The 16,112-nt window shown below is 46.6% G+C and overlaps 1 long non-coding RNA gene across 1 annotated transcript; it reads left to right on the top strand.

The window, feature by feature from the left end:
• Positions 1–8,656: 8,656 nt before the first annotated feature.
• Positions 8,657–9,547, top strand: LOC147269762 (uncharacterized). Its single transcript, XR_015111590.1, has 3 exons — positions 8,657–8,768; positions 8,940–9,182; positions 9,399–9,547. It is a non-coding gene; the product is annotated as an uncharacterized LOC147269762 (long non-coding RNA).
• Positions 9,548–16,112: the final 6,565 nt, after the last annotated feature.

Raw genomic sequence — 16,112 nt, 5'->3', positions numbered from 1 at the left:
GGAGCTCTTGCTTTATTCCTCCAGTGAATGAAAAGTTTGTTTCCATTTGCGGCTTCAAGCCTCCTAACGTGAGGAGGAGTTTGACGAATGTTCTTCACGCATGCTTCAGTTCTCAGCCAGCGGCGCCCGGAACTCCGTAGCGACGGAGGGTTTTTGGTGTAACCTGTCCTTAAACTGGGCAGCTGCAGACTGATGAGTCTATTTCTGCACTTCCAGCTGTGTTAATTCTACTAATAAAACTGCTTGTTCCGTCAAGAGGCGCCATTTTGGTCAGGCCCCTCGATGGGCAGCCCCGCGACGCATAAATGGCAGAATGGATCTTAATGGATGGGCCACAAAGCGAGCGACCGAGTTACTTCTATCTTAACGAAAGACAAACCTTCCGCAGTCTAAAAATGACCACGGACACGACGCGGCCTCACACGCTAACAACTGAAGACTATAAAGTCTAGATGGTGGACGGAATTCAACAACAACTAAATTCGGCACAAAATGGCTCTTAGAAATGAAATCCATCAGGTGATGTTCAGTCTTGCTGTCCCACGTGTCCAGTGATGTCATCCCCCTCGTCTGCCTGTGAGTCGGTGTGGAGCACGACTACCTTCCGACGATCACCTCTCCGTTCTGCCCCCCCCCCCCCCCCCCCCATCAGCAGAAGGGAGCGAGACACAGAGGGAAGGAGAGCGAGGCGAGGATGATGACGACGGCATTCTGGAGCTGGCTGCAAAGCTCCAGGTTATCAAACTCATTAATCTACATGCCATAGTCCCAGGATGAATAATTGTGCGTTGAATTTATCTGCCAGTGTGATAGCTACAAGTCGGCTCTCCCAGCGCCACAACTGACACCGCATTGTGTCTCGGCCTTGTAATTATTACACGCTTTGTCTTTGCTTGGGGTGGGGGGGTGGGGTTGTAGAAGGGTGGGGGGGTGGTAGAAGGGTGGGTGGTTAGGCTGGAAAACAGAAAACACACTGCCTCCTCTTCCTTTACAGCTTTTCAAAAGGAATCATCTTACAACTTCTTGGCGTGATGCCTAATATCACTGGGAGTCTCCCTCCGCCCCCGACCCACCCTCACCCCCTCTCACCCGCACACACACACAAACACACACACCCCACAGTGAGGCAACGTACAGACACAACTACCAGCTCGAGAGAACAGAACAGAACATTCAAATAAATGTATTCTCCTGAGCTATGAGCTGCATGAATCAAAGGTCCCCCTGCATGTTTGTCTCTTAACCAGCAGCCGTGTCATTACGATGAACGCCAGTCTGAACAGAACAGTCCAGACTTCTGGCGGAGAATCCAGCATCTTATGATCGGGTTGACAGGCTTGTGATTCAGGTCTGGTTCGGTTCAGGAGCCAAGAACACCCCTGGTTTGGATTAGGAACCGATCAGGGTTTACTGACACGGCTCCAGCACGGGGTCTTTCTGTGTGTAGTCTCCATGTTCTCCCTGTTCCTGCTGGGTTCTCTCTGGTACTCCAGCTTCCTCCACAGTCCAAAGACATCAAGAGGGACCAGGTTAATCCAGACTCTAAATTGACTGTAGGCGTGGCTGGGAGAGCCAATGGTTGTCTGTCTCTATGTGCTGGCCCTGCCATGGACTGGTGACCTGTCCAGGGGGAAGGCTGCTGGGATAGGCTCCACCCCCACCACCCTGAACAGGAGAAGAGGGGGAACATGGATGGATGGATGGATGGATGGATGATGGATGGATGGATGGATCAAGAACGCCGGTCTCTAAATGGGTGGGACTAAACGTTGTTAAGCAGCAAGCGGAAAGCACAAAATGTGCCAAGATAGAGAAGCTCGTCACAAGACTGAAGAAATAGTGTGCTCTCTCTCTCTCTCTCTCACACACACACACACACACACACACACACACAGAGTAACACCACCATTCTCATTGAGATTAACAGATTTTTTTTCCTAATTTTCCAAGATTCTAAACCTCGACACAAATATTAAGACCTCACATGATGTCTTCACAAGCTTAATTACAATGTAAAGACTTGGCTTTGCAGTACCAACACACAGACACACACACAGACACACACACACACACACATACACACACAAGCAACACGTGTAAATATCTCAAAGCAGCTTGCCGATTCCTTTGTTTGATCTGAGGTTTAGTTTTCCAGATGAAATAAGAGCAGGAAACATGAAAGAACAACGCAAACAGGTACACAGGCTGTAAATCCCCCGCTCTTTATGCCATTTATCTTCAAACAACAGCTCTTTACAGCCCTCAGAGTGTGTGTGAGTGTGTGTTCTTTATCTGTCACGTGTGAGGTTTGGGGTGATGACGGCGAATAATCCAAAAACACCATCAGAACTTGTCAGAAAAATGTCATTTCTCTCCAGGAAGCAGACAACCGACAAAAAAAAAAAAAAAAAAATCCCCGGTCAGATCAATAAACAATGTTTTGTTACGTGCTGAAACTTTACAAGGTGCTTCGCTTTTCTGTCATACAACACAAACTTTAAAGCAGTGTTTAAAAAGTCGGCCTCCCTCAGTAGCAGCTGGGATTCCACCGCTCAGATTCCTCATCGTGACATCACCAGGTTTCACCGGCGTTCTGATGACGTCTACGACGGCAACGGTATGCAGAGGAACACGTCGCTCATGTTTTTCAGAACAAACCAAAGTTGACTTCCCATCAGATTCCTTGTCTTTGCCTGAAACGTCTGGAGGTGGGTTTCAGTGTCTGGGAATCATCTCGATGGATTCTGAATCTGGGATTCAACACTTTTTCTCCTGGACAGTAGTTTTATTTACTTTTTTACTAAATTCATTGCAGCCATAATTGGAGATTGGATTTAAACCTAAAAATGCCTTGAAAAGCTGCGGTATTTTTTTGTATAAAACCTTATACAACCTTTCTTTTCTGAAAACCTGAAACCTTCATTTCTGGCCTCTGCAGCTGACAGAGACCTGAAGTCCTAGAGGTGGTGCTGAACCTGTTCCAGACCTGTTTTTGCCAGTTTGGAAGAACATTTATGAAGGGATGTTGCTGATCTTCTTCCCCTACAAAGCCTCCTCGGGGGAGGGACGCTCCCTCTGCCTGCTCTCTAGTCTTCATGTTGTCATACTCCTGCAGTGTTAATCAGTATTTACATTTTTTTGGAGTCTCTGATTTAATTTATTAACTCTACAGGAATAAAAAAATGAATGAAAGCTGTGTTCTAAATCAAAGGAACAGGGTGAAGGGTTTGGAGAAAAAATTTATAGTGTGTGTGTGTGTGTGTGTGTGTGTGTGTGTGTGTGTGTGCAGCAGAGTGTGTGTGTGTGTGTGTGTGTGTATGTGTTCAGCAGATTGTGTGTGTATGTGTGTACAGCAGTCTGAAGCCAGTTTGTCCTTGAGACAACCTGCGATTGCGGACTGGACTCAAAGACAGCATTGTACCTTTAATTTGTTTCTACCTACAGCTGGAAGGTCATCAAGCCAGGATCAAGTTTGGCCAGTGTGTGTGTGTGCGTGTGTGCGTGCGTGTGTGTGTGTGTGTGTGTGTCTGTGGGGGGAGCATTTCCTCTGATTATAAAAACCTAAACAGATCCAAACTGATGTCACATTTATCATTTTCAAACAGCTGATACCTGCAGATGAAACGGAGAAGAATGGCGACCCTCCTCTGGTGTTTCAGTGGTGGACAGAGGGGAGGACGGCGAGGCAAGGGGGTCAACCTTCAGATACCCCCACCACCACCACCTCTAGAGTGTGTGTGTGTGTGTTTGTGTGTGTGTGTGTCTGAGAGAAAGAGAGAAGTGATGTATTTTAAAAAGCCCCTCTGACCTGTAGGCACCCGGGCCAGTGTTAGCTTAAATGGACACGCCATAGTTTTAGAATGTGCTTTGTGTAGCAGATTTTGAAATGTGCTATTACATTTCAAAGGACACGCGTGTTCTTACACTCTTTCTCTCTCTCTCTCTCTCACACACACACACACACACACACACACACACACACACACACACACTCATTGAAGCAGCGTAGGGCACTGCTGTCAGCCTGAAGGTTTCAAGCAAGGTCCTCTGGGTAATTCCCATTCACCTTGTCCAGGCCCTGTGCGACCACAGCAAACACTTCTTTCTCTGTATCTTTGTGTGATCCGATGTGTTTTTATGAGACAAAAAAGTCGGGAAACACAAGAAGTTTTGGAGGTCACAGACAAATCACCCTGGCGTGCTGGCGCTTGTGCGTGTATGTGTGTTTGTGTGTGTGCACTCCAATATTGCAGCAAATTGAGAGGAGTGTTGTGTTGTGGTTACAGGTATACGTGGAGACTGTCTATATGCAAATGATAGAAGGATGTGGATATAATGACCTGGCAGTGAGGAGATGATGGCTCCTGGGTTTTTGTGAACGGGTTGGGATGCAAGGGGGAACACTGGGAATATCTGTCCGTGTACGATGATGCGTGCTGCCTTCTGTGCGGTGGGTGACGAGGAATAGCAACAGCTAATAAACAAAATTTAGACCAAGACTTTTTTTTTTTTAATTCTAAATAATCTTTTCCATTCGATCCGGTTAGTTTTGGTTGCATACACGTGACATGACAAACTTGCATCGGCGACAATGGCTGCATTTTTGGTTTGTAGACAGTTGAGCATCTGACACCTGCGTACTGTCTCTTTAAAATAGTAAAAATATCAACTAAAATGTGGAGAACCGTTAGGGTCTGGAGAGGAACTGTTCCGTACGACACATTTGAACTTTTAATGTTCGACTCAGAGAAACCGCCTCGTGATTGCTGGGTCAGACGAGCCGGTGGCGGTGGAGCAGATGGAGGCCAGGGAACCGGGGAAGGGTGATGTGGTCCTAAGTGTTAGCGATGAGCTGGACAGTGGAAGCTGACACAGGATTTAAACCCTCCCTCCTCGCAGCGGCGTGGGAGCTGACGGGGGAGGAAATGGCCATCCGTCGTCGAGCCTTGCGTCTACTCATGTCTCACAGCTTCCTTTTCTCTCTTAAGGTCGTGGCGCCGAAGGACAGAGGGGATTAGAAAGCTTTGGGCAAGGCACGATTCCCTTTGGGCAGCAGTGGCAGATTAAGCGCGAGGACAGTAGAGTTCCACGCCTCAATTTTATGTCCTGGTCAGAGGATTGAGACTGGGACAGTTCCAGAACGCACCGTGGAAGGGGCAGGTCGAGTATGTCAGTACGCCATACATCATCGCTCCTACCTCTGCCGACCGCATGGCGCCCAAAACCAGAACGTCCTGGTGGATTTTTCACGTGAGTTTGTTGAGATCAGGACAGAGATGGTGGCAGGACTCATTAACGATTAACAGACGTGCTGCAGCGCTGAGCATTGACCAGTAGGATCAAAAGGTGTGTGTGTGTGTGTGTGTGTGTGTGTGGAGAGAGAGAGAGAGAGAGAGAGAGAGAGAGAGGATGATAGACGACTCAGCCAGTTGTAATATCTCCATACCTGAGGGAGCTCTGTAACATTAAATATGGTCACATGTAATTATTAATGTAAGACATATTAATAACCTGGAACCTGCAGGAACTACAGATGGAGCTGAACCTTCTCCACTACAGGAACACACACACACACACACACACACACACACACACACACACACACACCAAGGTTCTGCAAAACTTACAAATAATATTCAGTCACGATGTATATAAACTGTACAAATCTGCATCCCCAGTAGGGTGGAGTGAGGCGGGGTGGAGGGAACTAGCTGTGGTGGTTGGAGCCTGATAAAGATGTTCAATCACGATGAAGATGTCCGTCGCAGCCCTGTAGGGTTCAACGTGTCCTAAGCCTCTATTTCCGTGGAAAACAACGCACTCAATTGCCATTTGCCCCCCCCCCAAAAAAGTTGCATAAAACGACAGATTGAAGTCAAAGAACTCTTATTTTGAAATATTGTCTGTTCCGTTAAGTTTTTTTTACGACAGTGGACGATATAATAGCTGAAATTTTCTGCTTCTTAAAAAATTTCACAAACGTTCACCAGTAAAGGATCGCGTTTATGTTTTTTTTCCTGAAGGGAGTCTGAACCGGAGGACTTACATGGAACATTTGAGGTCGTCAAGAGGAAGACAGCAGGACAGCTGGGCTGATGTGTTCCTGGTGGGTTCATCTTTTGAGCTTCGTTTGTAAAAAGAACTAAAGCTGAGATGCTTCATCAGCGACAGTAAAGCCCTTCGTATTTACAATGCTGAATGAATCCATTGTTACGTGTAAATGTATTGAAGTTTTATTACAGTTTTTTTTTTTTTAATTTACTCAGCATTACTACGGTACCAATCCAGTATGATTGGTTAAATAAATCATACACAAGTTCAAATGCTTATTGTGTAGTATTTTTTGCTGTATACAGGGAGCAGGTCTTGATGTTTATGTACGCGCACGCACACTTACACACACATGCACACACAGTAGTACAGTATATACTGTAAGTACACAGATCTGTGTAACGCTCACTGTGCCTTGATCCTGTCTCCCCCCTGGAACTTGTCTGGCTTTAGACTCAGCCTGCCTGAGCTCCTCATGGAAAATGACACACATGGCTCAGAAGTTGTTCTGTCTGCATGCACATGCACATGCGCGTGCGCGCACACACACACACACACACACACACACAACTGCTTAAGCACCTCTGTGTGTATGCGCATTCTCAGAGTCATGGCAGGGTTGGCATGTGACAGCCGAGTCTCAGGAGAGGTTGTGCAGATCAGGGCTGAGCTGAGAACCAGGGCCTGGCAGTATTAGAAGGGGAATTACACGACAGCAGCCCCACGCGAGAGCCTTATCTCCCGGCTGCTGCCTCTCCCACAGCCCCTCTTCCCTGAAGCTCTGGGGCAGGATACTTGTCCATCTAACTTAACCGCCATTGGTCTGACACTCTGACTTACTCGCTCTCTGAGTACCTGTCTGACTTATCAATTACAGCTCATCTTGCTGTGGTGACATCTGACATCCTGTACTTATGAAACGGTTTAACTGGATTTTTACATTTCATTCACAAGAATATACACACACACATACACCAAAAGACTCTACCGACACACTGGGTCATACTCTGTATTTCAGTGTGGAGATTTAAGGACCTGAGATCTCACAGTTAACAGGATCAAATTTTACTTATTAAACATGTTGTGTGTGTTTGTGTTACTCTTATGCACCAAAAACCCTATACAAACTATTTATTTATTATTTTGTGGTTCTGCACCTCAGCTGGAGAGGCCACAAACAAAGGTACAACTGTTTGCTGACTCTGCTAACAGCGGCAGACTCCTCACCAACGGCAAATCTGAAGCCTCGCCTGCTGGATTACACTGAGGTAGTGGAGGCACCACAGACGAAGCCCAGCGAAGATTTGGATTTATGCTGAAGTTGTATTTAAGTGACATCTACATGTGACTTGAGACGTGACTCTGAATGTAACTGAGGACGAGCTGGACATCATTTGTATTGTTCGGCTGTAAAATTTTCACACAAAGCACAAACAAAAGCACTGACATCACTAACAGTAGTCAAAATAAAAGAGCCACCTCATAAAACTTAACCAGGCACCCGAGAACGCACCCAAGTAGGTAATGTGACGGCTGAGCTAACGTTCAGCGTTAGCTACATCAGCTATACGTTAGCTTGCTACTTTCACGGGAGGCTTACTTGATTAGATTAGTGTCCACTGAATATTTTCAACACATGTAGTGTGTTAAACAGTGTTAAAGTGTTTGAATTCATCCACATTCCCATGACATGAAGAGCTGGCCGGCGTTACACTGGGTGAAAGACATCATCGAGGGGAATTGCTAAATTTAGAGTACGAGGCTGAAACCAGCGAGTGACTTGACTTGGACTTCCATAAATAGACACGTGAGAGTCTCTGCATCCGGAAGCTCTAACGTCGCTGGGAACAGTACAAGACGCAGCAACATGTGGCGACTGTCCGTGGAGACTGACCCTCATTTGCACAGATCAGCAGACACTCTTCACACTCTTAGAACCCCCCCCCCCCCCCCCCAAAAAAAAAAACCCCAAAGCAAAACAAAACTAAACAAAAACCAGTTCCCATAAATTACAGTCTGGTTTAAAAGGATGTGATGAGCTTTTTTTTCACGGAGTAACTTCCTGTCTAGTGTTCAACAACAGGAACGAGGATAAGTGTGTGTCTTTGTATACATCTGTGTGAATGAGGCGGGAGTGTGCACGTGCACATACACACACACGCACACACTGAATGCTGCTATCACTCATTCATCCCACCAGACTGCTTAGTGTTTCACCTTGCGCTAGCTGGCAGATGGTGATGCTATGGGCAATCACACTGCTTTATGAGAGGGAGGGGGGAGGGAGGGAGAAAGAGAAAGGGGGGTGTATTTCCACCACCAACTAATCTACGGAATTACAGTAGAGGCAGACAAGAGTGACGTGGAAACAGTAGACCTTTGGTTTGGTCCAGTGAGGGTTGAATCATCGACAGCTTGTAGAAACGTCTCGTCTGGGTCGGTACTGAGAGACTAGGAGGGAGTCCCAGGTCTTTAGAGGTCATACGGATTTGTCGCTCCAGGAGATAAGAATCCCAGTAGCCTTTAAAGCACCTTACCCCGCACTCCTGCGCGGTTGCTCCGGAAGGAGGGCCCCCTTTATTCTTGAGTCGCAGGCACAGCAGAGGTTGTAGTTTTAGGCTGTCCGTCCCACAAGGGTCCCCTTGGAACCACGGATGAACTGAAAAGATGTGAGCAGTCAAAGGTCAAGGTCACGTTGACAGGGACACTTTGACAAGGTACAAAACCGCAATACATTTCTAGTTCAGCCTTGATTTTATTTTCAAAGAGACTGAAAGAAACATGGACACTGCAGCATTGAGCAATAACTGATACCGATGAGCGGACCGCTGGCGTGTCCATAATTACGTTCTCCACTGGCTGAGTTCTGTTTCTGTATTTCAATGCAGGGTGCAGTTGTGACAGCGGCTACAGACGATGAGTACCCAAATCCAGTGGGTCCTGGATGCTGTAGCAGCTGGCACACTTCCTGCTGCCCAGTGACAACGGAGCCTTCCCGGATGTATCAGCTTGCCTTCTGCCTGGAAACAAGAGCTCTGGAAAATGGCCCAGATTCCCACACACTCCGCCCTGATTGGCTCAAAATAGAGTCACAACATCTTTTTATTCCTTTGAATGGCCTGACCCGTCTGGTGTGTGTGTCTGCGTGTGTGTGTCTGCGTGTGTGTGTGTGTGATTTATGCAGTAGGTTATTTTCTTTGATGGGGTAATGAAACAAGGAAATGCCGTTATTTTTTGATAGAAAAATACTAACGAAATCCAAATTTAAGAATTAATATCTGTGATTTGCAGTGTTTTGAACTGCCTACCATTAAGTGTGTACGACTACTATTTTCTATTTGTGTCAGGAATTCCTGGATGTATTGTATACTAGCAAGACACGGGGCGCTACAGGGATGATGACGATTTGTTGGCCAACGTGGAAGTTCCCCGCCATATGGCAGACATTTACCTGGAACCCATTTAAAGAACCAATTGTTTTTGAGTTGAGGGAACCGGACGGTGGTGAAACAGTTTGTCCAGGTAATAAATGTGAATGTTTACGCAGCATTTAGGAAGGTCTGACCCTAGGGGAATATTTCCAACTGGGAATTCAGAAATTCCGACTTTCGAGTTCAAATGGAACACGCCGTAAAGCGATGCCGCTTTTATTTTGAAAGCGACGTGATTTTGCTCGTAGCTGATCCAGGATCAGGCCTGTCGAGACAGACGCACGGAAAAGAATTCAGATAACTATTTCCACGCTGACGTGTGAGGGCGTTGAAGGTCGGTCTACGGGACTGATTACCACATTCCCCGTCCGGAGGAAAAGCTGATCTCTAAATAAAAAAGATGCCTCGTAGCTGATAGTTTGAAGGTAGAATTTTTGCTCCATGATTTGCTGGACCAGCGGAACATAATCCTAAATAAATGAACGAGTTCCAGCGAGCTGTCTGAGTGAGTGGACGTCTCGGATGCTCGATGAAAGAGATTCCTTGACCCCCCCCAAGCCTGCATTTGCATCACGCAGGGGGAGCATCAGATGACCAACGTCTCATTGAGAAATTAAACACATCAACTTTGTTTTCTTGGAAGTCCTCAGTCGTAGCGATTTACCATACGTCTCTATTTCCTAGGCAGAGGATGGCGTTGAGCATTATTCAATAGGCGGCTTCAATATCAACAGTGTCGTCTGGCGCTCAGGGTCAGGGATGATATGAGCCGTCTGTGACATGATAAATGTGTTTTTCTCCCCCTGCTCACACCTTCTCTAAGAGAAACATAATAACAAAAGTTTTCCTCCAAACTGAGTAAAAACTTTTGTTTCTGTACCCCCCCCCCCTCCCCGTTAACCCCCCGCCAGCTCGCCATCTTCTTGCTCTCAAAGACAGAGAGGTGATTTTGGCGGTAGCTGGGTGGGGGTGGGGGTCTGATTGCTATGCATTGTTTAGTTTCTTTCATTAATGCTGGGTGCCAGTCGAGGGCTTCAGATGAACAATAGCAGGGGCCCCAGGCGTGGATCAATAGCAGATTGCTGATAGTGCCCCGTCCATTCTCCCCTCCAGATCACATGATAAATGGGTCGGTCCATACGCAGTGACAGGCCCAGGACTAGCAGGGCTCAGGTAAGGCCCTGCGACTCCTCCGCATCACACCCTCCCTCTGCGTGAGTGTGTGTGTGTGTGTGTGTGTGTGTAGCGATGGATGTGTTGCTTTGTTCATATTTGTGAGGGTGACCGCATCGTTACTTCATAACAAATCAAGAGTGCAGCGCCGATAAATTTCAAATGTTGCTACAGAAGCTTAAAAAAAAGGACGCCGATCGTACATCCCCAGATTTACACGTCCGCGCGCTGCTCATGAACCCCCACTGAAGCATGGAGTGTGCATTTCTGGATTCACAATTTCTGAATGTGTTCTTCAGTGTTTACAAAATGTAAATGTCATGGGAACTTGTTTTCATCAAGAGCACACCGGCACTGGTGAATACTCGCCACCAGCCCAGCGAATCAGCGGTAAAATATTGGCATATTGCAAATCATTTCTCTGTAGATAAAAGCTCTATCGACGGTGCTTGTGAATATCAGACGGCGGATGTGAAACAACTCTCGGGTTCTATTTTAACACGCCCACGGCGGCGCCCGCGTCTCCTTGACCTGCAGCGTACGGTCCCTGACAAACATGTGGGAGTGTATTTTCACACACCTGCAGCAGTGAGACATTTAAGTGCGTCCCTCCGTTTTTGAGTAATAGGACACAATTGATGCTGCTGCTGCTGCTGCTGTGTGTGTGTGTGTGTGTGTGTGTGTGTGTGTGTGTGTGTGTGTGTGTGTGTGTGACAGAACTCTCTTATAATGGACACAGAGCAGACCTGGGCAAATATAAGGTGCCAAATTGGCAATTTACTGTAGCTACAGTAGGACACGGTGTCAGCCGGGCCTCAGTCTAATAGGGGTTAAAAGCCTCGCGCGGAGCAAAGAGCAGCGACTCGCTCGTGTGCTCAACCACAACATGAGTGAAGGCAAACATACAAATTGATCCCGTGTTTGCCGAACGCCGTTTCCAATTATTTCCCCTCTGCCTGGCAATAACACGTCACCTTGTCCGGAAAAAAAAAAATGCTGGGGCGTTTTTCCCTTTAGCCACGCGTTCGCCGTGTAATATTTTCCATGAAATAGATGAGAGTGAAACAAAGTGAAAGTTGCTATAATTCAAGGTCCTTTAGTAAAGCCAGGGAGCAGTGGCGGCTAGTTAATCTACTCATTGACACGTTGTCCTCTGGTGCGGCTGAAGGACGGTCTTTAGACTAATGACCACACATATGGTGCGTCGCCCATTTAAAAGAGAAACAAACACCTCCTGGCTATGGAAGTGTGCGAGCGCGTGGTGTAACCATGTGTAGAGACATGGAACTCACGCCTGTATATTTCCAACAAACTTGTCCACCTGTCTGTCTCTTACCTGGACACACGTCTCACACGCAGGAAGTGACGGATGGCCTTTAAATAACTACGGATGTTTGTTTGTTTGTTTGTTTTTTTCTTCGTGGAGAAACATCATCTCAGATTTGAGGTTTCAAACTACACGCAGCTCCAGTTGACTTTTTCATTTGATAATGACGCAATGATGGCCGTCCTGCCAAAGACACACACACACACACACACACACACACACACACACACACACACACACACCCTCAGGAGCATCCATCAGCACACCACTCCCTCATTTCTCTTTGTCCTATTGTTCCCATTTTCTTTCTGTCCTCTTTTTTTTGTTGTTGTGTTTTTTTTTTTCCAGGGACGAAGCCAGCAGACAGGCTGAGACTCTAAAGGTGTGAGATCTGCCGTCCCGATCATGTGACGAGGTCACTGATGGATGGCGGAAGTGTAGATAGATGAGGTGATGAGAGTTTTAGCCAAAACAAAAAACCAAAAAACAACCCAAACAACTTTTTCCCCTTCTTTTTAGGCCAGCTGATGTGACAGCAGCAGCGATTAAGGAGGAGGTGCGTTCATGTTCTTGTCCTCTCAGTTAATACGACTGCTGTCCCTTCTGTGAGACCTACTACCTCCTCCGAGATTAAAGGATTAACCAAATACAACTGGGCTGGATCTTATAACCCCTGATGGAGGGCTGGAGCCCGGGCCAAGAAAGAACCCATCACATTTTTGTATTTCCTCCACCCCTGTTGTGTATCAGTCCCCCTCTGTCTTCCTTTGCCTCCCTGTCCTTTGGGATCTTTATCCTCTTATATATATATTTTCACACGAAGGGTGAAACTGGATGTCATTATCCTTGTCTTTGTTGAAGTAATACCTCACCCAGAAAAAGTGTATTTCACCTCTCAAGTACTCATAAAAAGTTGTCTTGAGCTCACAAGGACTTTCTTCCCCTCCTGCAGTACTCATGCAGAATGCAGAAAGAGCCAGCCATGTATATTTAGCTTAAAGCTAATGGCGAATAAAGGCTAAAAAAAAAAAAAAAAAAGCAGAATAACTGTCTGAAAGATGTCTACTTGTGAGGTCAACTTCTGGTGATCCAAATCTTCTCAATCCAGCCGTATGCTATCAAACACTTGGATAGGAGCTAAAGACGCGCTACAGCTTCTGGTCCGGTGCCTCCGTGAACGAGGTCCATGTGAACGAGCTCAACTCAAAGTCACCGCATGATTGAGGCGTGTGGTATTTGTTCAGTTCAGGAAATGCTAACATCTCGCAAGAGCATGAGTTTAAGTTAGCGAGCTAACTGAGTAAGTCGGTGTACTTCCTGACGGAGGGATTTAAGCATCGAGACATTAAAGGAGTGACCTGATACGACTGATAGCTTTCAGGGTCGACGTCAGACCACATGACTCTCCAAGGAAACACCGATTTTTGTTTGCTAAAAATAAAATCTCTGTTTTTCTTCGCAAAAAATTTGATTCGCAGTTCTTTTGCGTTTTTTTGTTTTTTTGTTTCCTGTGGAGGAGTGACCTGATACGACTGATAGCTTTCAGGGTCGACGTCAGACCACATGTCTCTCCAAGGAAACACCGATTTTTGTTTGCTAAAAATAAAATCTCTGTTTTTCTTCGCAAAAAATTTGATTCGCAGTTCTTTTGCGTTTTTTTTTTCCTGTGGCTAAATGATTCCACCACAGTGAGCTGCTGTTTTAGTGGGAGTTTGTCGGCGATAGCCGTCTTGTTCCCCTCGCAAAGAGTGGCATTTCTCCCACTCGGCTGGATGCCTCTGTTTTAGATGATGAAATAAGTTCGTTGTGCTGCTGCCATTTGTTGCAGTGGGCTTCAGACGAACCAGTTCCAAACCACTGACGATACTGCAACTGCTACTACTACTACTACGACTACTACTCCTTTCTTAGAAACAAACTTCTCGCTCTCGTTAGCCACGTTGCTGCTATGCATGCGCAGGAAACAAGGGGGAGGGGTGAGGGGGAAATCTATGGAGGCTCCTGGGGGACAAAAGGTGTGCCACAGCAAGAGCAGTAAAAACTCTTTCTTTTCTTTTTTTTAATCGTCGGCAACAAAAAACTCGAATTAGTCGATAAAATCTATAAATCGCCCTAGCTGACTGTCACCAAACTTGGTGGGAGGGGTGTACGGACAAGGAGGAACCCAGTGAATCTGAGGGCAGAGCTGTTCAACGCTGAAACATGGTGTTCCTTTACTCTGGGTTTGCTGAGGTCACCCCGGCGGAGGCGACGCGCTCCGTGTGCGCCCTGTAATTTCATTACCCTGAGTAATGAGCAGAGGTCCTGCATCATGTTTGTCTCTGTGACGCCACGTCTACCCTGTTCGAAGCCACTTCTGAGCGTCTCATTTGTAACATATATGTTCATACTGTTATAAGATTATAAGTTTGTCCAGGCTTTAGCGAGCCTCAGGGGACTATTGCGCACTTTGGGGCCCTAAAACGTACATTTAGAGAAATATCAACTGGTATCCCAGGACAGGTCCTCAGAAGTGTTGTAATGTGTGAGGTCTCCATCCACCGCGCGACGCCGCAGCTTGTCAAGTTCATTTGTTTGTATTTGCTGCAGGGTGCTAATCTCGGTTTTGTTCAGGAGCAGGAGTGTGCGCCCACTCCCTGGGGTGTGTACTATGGGTATCACTGTCACACTGCTGACAGTCTCTGTATGCACCTTCAACACAATTACACAAACCCTCCTGTACGGCTGCTGAACCCGCAGGTCTGTCTGCGTTGGCGGTGATGGAGAACAGACTCAGGGTACACTAATTCACATGTAACAGGTCTCTCGCTGTCACCGAGGTAGAAAAAAAAACTGTCTTAAATTATAGTCTGGTACAAGTATTTGTTGTGCAAACCTGAAATGTAGCACAACTCATACATTACACGTTACAAATACGCGATGTATGAGACTCTGAATCGTCTAAATCTGCCACAGCAAAGGCCTGTACTCTTCTCTAGCATTAAATTTATCACAACAAAAAAAAATCTTTCTGGTGAATTTTGCTAATTTCTAGTCTTATTTTGCTTGCAGTACGAACAACAATCCGTCCCCTAAAGAAGTCCTCATATCACGTTTGAGACATTTTAACACCTGCCTGGCTCGGTCCGGACCTGCAGACTTTTCAGTACAGGTGGATGGAGAGGGGACGGTTCGATGCGGATCAAGCTGATCTGTGGAGCCATTTGCTTGCAGTGTTGGCTAACAACAGGAAGTTGAGGCAGCTACAGTCACACATGACACAAGAGAAGAAGAAGAAAAATATCCTGAGGTTAAAATGAAGCGCAGGAGCGTCAAAGTTCTTGGGTGCACTTAAAGAACTGGAAGCTAATCTTGTAATTCCAGATATTCAATCTGGAGTATATCTTCCAGTATGTTGACAAACTTTTTAATGTCAAAATTACACCGACACACTTGTTTTTCCACGTTTTTTTCTCTGTGAATGGTCCAGGTTGTGAACATTTGTCTCTGAGGCAGGGAAAAAGTCAAGGAACTGTCTTTTCAAAGTGTGCGTATGAAGTGTGAGACACTTTATCAATGAAAATGACCTCATAGGGACAGCAAAACGAGCTCCATTCAAACGCAGGAGCCCGTTGCTGCGAGCTAACAGGAGCCCGTTGCTGCGAGCTAACAGGAGCCCGTTGCTGCGAGCTAACAAGAGCCTGTTCCTGCAAGCTAACAGGAGCCCGTTGCTGCGAGCTAACAAGAGCCCATTGCTGCGAGCTAACAGGAGCCCGTTGCTGCGAGCTAACAAGAGCCCGTTGCTGCGAGCTAACAGGAGCCCGTTGCTGCGAGCTAACAGGAGCCCGTTGCTGCGAGCTAACAGGAGCCCGTTGCTGCGAGCTAACGGTGGGAGCCGCTGAGCTGCTGTTCCAACGTTTAGATCTCCACGCAGGAATCTGGGATCACATTAAAAAGACAAAGAATGACGAGAGTTCAAAAATGTAATGCTCCTGATGGCAATCGGTGAGTACATTTGAGCAAAGCCTCTTTAGTCAGATAGCGACGGGAAAGTAACACTTGCTATTGTGTTTAATATTGATATAATTCAGTCAGTTCCTGGCATGTTGGAGACTGAAGACATCTGCTGCAGACGGGGGGGGGGGGGGGGG

This window comes from Aulostomus chinensis, chromosome 2 (genome assembly GCF_037954235.1).
Source record: "Aulostomus chinensis isolate RoL2024-O1b breed Wild chromosome 2, RoL_Achi_v1.0, whole genome shotgun sequence".
Classification (NCBI taxonomy): Eukaryota; Metazoa; Chordata; class Actinopteri; order Syngnathiformes; family Aulostomidae; genus Aulostomus; species Aulostomus chinensis.
Note: the sequence above shows the minus strand (reverse complement) of the source record. Positions and strands in the feature narration are given on the sequence as shown.